This window comes from Oncorhynchus nerka, unplaced genomic scaffold (genome assembly GCF_034236695.1).
Source record: "Oncorhynchus nerka isolate Pitt River unplaced genomic scaffold, Oner_Uvic_2.0 unplaced_scaffold_8328, whole genome shotgun sequence".
In the NCBI taxonomy this organism is placed as follows: Eukaryota; Metazoa; Chordata; class Actinopteri; order Salmoniformes; family Salmonidae; genus Oncorhynchus; species Oncorhynchus nerka.
This window is the reverse complement of record NW_027032992.1, coordinates 1-5,545: the sequence shown is the minus strand read 5'-3', so window position 1 is coordinate 5,545 and position 5,545 is coordinate 1. Positions and strand designations below refer to the sequence as shown.

Genomic DNA, 5,545 nt, shown 5'->3' with positions numbered 1-5,545 from the left:
AAGTTACGTGATTGCTGAATTGAAGGCTATTGCTATTTCGACTGCATCCTGTGTTAGATTGTTATTCACCATGATTTCTAGTCTTTTGCAGTGTTAATATGGTCTTTACCTGTTAACTGTTTTAGATTCTCCATATCAATTTTAGAATTTCCCTTTGCTTCACCAATTATGTTAATAAAAAAGTTTGCCTTGGCCTGTCTGATTTCTTTCATCACCTTATTTCTCAACATGGTAAACCTACGTCTGTCATGCTCTAATTTAGATTTTAGGGCTATTTTTAGAGCATAATCTCGTTCTTTCATCAATTTCCAGATTTCTCCATTTAGCCAAGGAAGAGTGCTCTTTTGGCCAGGTTTGGTTTGATTTTCTTTAGGAAGCCATTTATTGTAGTCTGGATTGTGGATAGAAAAACCTGACTATCAGCTTCCACGTCTGTATAGGACAAGAGATCATTCCAGTTTATTCTCTTAATTGCTTTTTCAAAATAGTTTAATTCACTCCTAGGTATTCTGAGTTGATCCGGCTTTCTAACAGTAGAGAGGTTAACCTCTTCAGTCGACCCTCTACTTTTTTGAACATTCTGTTAAAAATCGCGCAACATTTCAGCGCCCTGCTACTCATGCCAGGAATATAGTATATGCATTTGCTTAGTCTGTGTGGATAGAAAACACTCAGACGTTTAAAAAACTGGTTAAATCACTGCTGTGGCTTTACCAGAACGGCATTTACATCGAAAAGCACAGGAAAAACTGATCACTGAAAATGGGAAAATATATCCATGCGCTACTTGATCCCATTGATAAAGGTGAACCACAATTAATTGACTGAGGTTGCAGTACCTACAGCTTCCACACGGTGTCTAGAGTCTTGTCATTTCCCTTCGAGTTTTTTCTTGGTCAAACACATGCAGGACACCGTATCTAATCCGGTCTAGGACCGGATATTTTCGTTGAGTTTCTAGCCGGACATTTTTCCAGACGGACAGCTAATGATCTTTACATCGCCTCCTGATGAATTTTATCGCTTATTAACGTTTACTAATACCTAAAGTTGCATTACAAACGTATTTGAAGTGTTTTGTGAAAGTTTATCGTCGACTTTTTGAATTTTAAAAAATGACGTTACGTTTGAAACGATGTTTTTAGTTTATCACACAGTCTTTCTTTGAGAATACCTATGTTTTTCACCTCCCCTGAAAAGATTTAGATGCAGTTCTACATAAGGTAATGATATCTCTGGAGGCTTTAAATATAAATGGACGATATCTAGGCTTTATATGGACCGATTTAATCGAAATAAAGACCAAATAGTGTTTATGGGACATCTAGGAGTGCCAACAAAGAAGATGGTGAAAGGTAATGAATGTTTTCTATTTTATTGTGCGGTTTGTGTAACGCCGAAATGCTAATTATTTTGTTCGTCCCTGTGGGTCTTTTGGGGTGTTGCATGCTATCAGATAATAGCTTCTCATGCTTTCGCCGAAAAGCATTTTAAAAATCTGACTTGTTGCCTGGATTCACAACGAGTGTAGCTTTAATTCGATACCCTGCATGTGTATTTTAATGAACTTTTGAGTTTTAACTAATACTATTAGCATTTAGCGTAGCGCATTTGCATTTCCAGAGCTCTAGTTGGGACGCAAGCGTCCCGAGTAGAAGCAACAGGTTAAACCTGCTCTTAGACAGCTTTCTGGCTATAAGTGTCAGATTATGATCAGACAGCCCAGTAACCATATTGAATGATTTAGTCACTCTCTCTGGTTTATTACTGAACACCAAATCAATCTGTGTTTTAGAGCAACAAGTCACCCTGGTTGGCCCTTTAACTAGCTGTGTAAGGTCAATGGTATTAGTGATCCGTTTGAGGGTTTTCCTACAACACTTGTCTTCATAATTAATGTTAAAATCTCCCATTAAGATGACCTCTTTCCCAAAATCACATTCCCTAAGCATGGTATTAAACTGATACACACTTTTGGTGGAAGGTGGCCTATACATTCCAATGAGGGTAAAAGACATTTGGGGAGACAGTGTAACGTTCAGGCCGATACATTCTTGTTCATTATCACATGACCACTCAATTTGTTTACATCGGATATGTTCTTTGATGTAAATCATCACACCCCCTCCTCTTCCCTCAATCCTGTCTCTCCTGAAAACATTGTAGCCAGGCACAATCAAAGCAGCACATGGAGAGTGTTTATGGAGCCATGTCTCTGAGAGGCAGAGAAAGTCAAGGTTGGAGTCTGTGAGTAGATGTTGAATTTGATCACTTTTTGGAATGACACTACGAATGTTCAAGTGCCCCCCTAGTAGTCCCTTGGGCTTAGCTCGTGGGTCCCAGATGACTCGAGAGTGATTGACACATTGAAAAAAGTTAAATTTTCTGTGTTTTCTGACGGCTGGGTTTAGGCCGTTTTGTTTCGTTTTGATTAGGGGCAGTTCGGTAGTGCAATTAACAATCCCTCCCGCCTGCACTGGATGCGGGGAACTAATTAAAATAGCTTGCGTACCAGAAAGAGTCAAAATCTATCCTGGAGCCGGTTGAGTCGAGAGAAACCATAGGACCATAGCACTCACCCACCTCCACAGCGGCGACGACCAGTGGACGAGGCCATCCACCGCTCTCCACTCCGGTGCGTATCACTGGCTCGGTGATATTGGGCCCAGGATTGAGTTGTACATCCCCGGAGAGCAGGAGGGTAATGAACAGGTAGTTTAACAGTTTCCGATAAATGTTGGACTTGTGTTTGTTACGCCTAAGCGGTTCAGTAGAATAAGGAGCGAGGTAGACTTGGCCATTATTCAGAACATTATGGTATGCTGTGTACTGTCCGCTCCCCGCGGAACGGTGAACCAATGTGTTTGGTGTTGATATTCTCCGGTAGTAGACTGATTGTGTCATCCCAGCAAGGACGCACTGAGATTATCAGTAGAACAGCTACATAACTGACAATCATGGCAGAGTACTGGAGATAAAACACATAATTGCGCTTTAACTCTTTGCATGAGTTACTTAGCTGGGATCGGCGTACACCTGATGGTTTAGATAAAATTACAGCATTCCAATGAGAAGCGGCACCTGTCGCACCACCCTGTCTTCCGTCCGCCATTTTCCTTGTGTCAAGAGTTTTGGGCGGGTCCTGTACGGCAATAATAATGACAAGAAACTGTCATGTAACAATGACAAGAAACTCTCATGTAACACTGATGTCACAATGTCAGATGAAAAAGAAAGACATTACTTACTTTCAGAGAGCAGCGTATCACACACTCTAACCAACTGAGCTAACCGGCCGCTGGCTACAGAGCACAATTGTTGAGATGCACCGAGCCTCTGCAAGTGCTGGAGCGCAAACTAACAAGTCCACCAACAGCATAGCCTGACAAGACTGGACACTCTTGGTTGCTCCTTGTGGCAATTCCAAACAGCTGGGGAATTTGATCAATTGGTATTGTGTTTGCTTAGCATGCTATAGGTAGTGGGATCGATGCCCGCATTCCCCAAAAACACATTTTTTTGTGGATCCAAGAAAGCTGCAGTTCACACTTCATGCAGCCTTGTCTTACGACAACCTACTGTCATGTAGCAATGACAAGCAACTTTAATGTAACACTGATGTCAAAATGTCAGATGAAAAAGCAAGACATTACGTACTTTCAGAGGAGCAGCGTAGCACACACCATTGAGGCCCACAAACAAAGCTGTGGATAGTTTCCTTGAAGCCAGAGCATAAAGAAAGAACAAATACAAATGCTAAAACCCGGGATCGAACCAGGGACCTTTAGATCTTCAGTCTAGCGCTCTCCCAACTGAGCTATTTCGGCAATTCACTCAACTTAATTCTGTGGCACCCTTGACAATTCACATGCATGTGACTCATAATTTTGACACTCAAAATGTACATAATAGCCAGTACAGGGGATCGAACCCATGACCTTGGCGTTATTAGCACCACACTCTAACCAACTGAGCTAACCGGCCATTTGCTATTTTGCTCAATTGTTGAAATGCACCGAGCCTCTGCAAGTGCTGGCACGTCAACAAACAAGTCCACCAACAGAATAGCCTGACAAGACTGGACCCTCTTGGTTGCTTCTTGCGGAAATTCCAAACGGCTGGGGAATTAGCTCAAATAATTTGCATGCGTGAGGTAGTGGGATCGATGCCCACATTCTCCAAAAGCACATTGTTTTATGGATCCAAGAAAACTCCAGTTCACACTTCATGCAGCCTTGTCTTACGACAACCTACTGTCATGTAAACAATGACAACCTACTGTCATGTAAACAATGACAAGAAACTCTCATGTAACACTGATGTCACAATGTCAGATGAAAAAGAAAGACATTACTTACTTTCAGAGAGCAGCGTATCACACACTCTAACCAACTGAGCTAACCGGCCGCTGGCTACAGAGCACAATTGTTGAGATGCACCGAGCCTCTGCAAGTGCTGGAGCGCAAACTAACAAGTCCACCAACAGCATAGCCTGACAAGACTGGACACTCTTGGTTGCTCCTTGTGGCAATTCCAAACAGCTGGGGAATTTGATCAATTGGTATTGTGTTTGCTTAGCATGCTATAGGTAGTGGGATCGATGCCCGCATTCCCCAAAAACACATTTTTTGTGGATCCAAGAAAGCTGCAGTTCACACTTCATGCAGCCTTGTCTTACGACAACCTACTGTCATGTAGCAATGACAAGCAACTTTAATGTAACACTGATGTCAAAATGTCAGATGAAAAAGCAAGACATTACTTACTTTCAGAGGAGCAGCGTAGCAGACACCATTGAGCCCACAAACAAAGCTGTGGAAAGTTTCCTTGAAGCCAGAGCATAAAGAAAGAACAAATACAGATGCCGAAACCCGGGATCGAACCAGGGACCTTTAGATCTTCAGTCTAACGCTCTCCCAACTGAGCTATTCCGGCAATTCACTCAACATAATTCTGTGGCACCCTTGACAATTCACATGCATGTGATTCATAATTTTGACACTCAAATGTAAGATAATAGCCAGTATGGGGATCGAACCCATGACCTTTCCGTTATTAGCACCACACTCTAACCAACTGAGCTAACCCGCCATTTGCCAGTTTGCTTAATTGCTGAAATGCACCGAGCCTCTGCAAGTGCTGGCACGTCAACAAACAAGTCCACCAACAGCATAGCCTGACAAAGACTGGACCCTATAGGCTGTTTCATGGGAAATCCCAAACGGCTGGGGAATTAGCTCAAATAATTTGCACGCTGAGGTAGTGGAGCGATGCCCGCATGCTCCAAAATCACATTGTTTTATGGATCCAAGAAAACTCCAGTTCACACTTCATGCAGCCTTGTCCACGACAACCTACCGTCATGTAAACAATGACAAGAAACTGTCATGTAACAATGACAAGAAACTCTCACGTAATACTGATGTCACAGCCGTCATGAAAAAGAAAGACATTACTTACTTTCAGAGAGCAGCGTATCACACACTCTAACCAACTGAGCTAACCGGCCGCTGGCTACAGAGCACAATTGTTGAGATGCACCGAG

The 5,545-nt window shown here is 42.5% G+C and overlaps 4 non-coding genes across 4 annotated transcripts; all 4 read right to left on the bottom strand.

Moving 5' to 3' along the window:
- Window positions 1-3,754: 3,754 nt before the first annotated feature.
- Window positions 3,755-3,827, bottom strand: trnaf-gaa (transfer RNA phenylalanine (anticodon GAA)). The gene has a single exon. It is a non-coding gene; the product is annotated as a tRNA-Phe (tRNA).
- An 82-nt stretch (window positions 3,828-3,909) lies between these two features.
- On the bottom strand, window positions 3,910-3,984 carry trnai-aau (transfer RNA isoleucine (anticodon AAU)). The gene has a single exon. It is a non-coding gene; the product is annotated as a tRNA-Ile (tRNA).
- Window positions 3,985-4,862: 878 nt separating this feature from the next.
- On the bottom strand, window positions 4,863-4,935 carry trnaf-gaa (transfer RNA phenylalanine (anticodon GAA)). Its single transcript has one exon. It is a non-coding gene; the product is annotated as a tRNA-Phe (tRNA).
- An 82-nt stretch (window positions 4,936-5,017) lies between these two features.
- trnai-aau (transfer RNA isoleucine (anticodon AAU)) lies at window positions 5,018-5,091 on the bottom strand. Its single transcript has one exon. It is a non-coding gene; the product is annotated as a tRNA-Ile (tRNA).
- Between the last annotated feature and the right edge of the window lie 454 nt (window positions 5,092-5,545).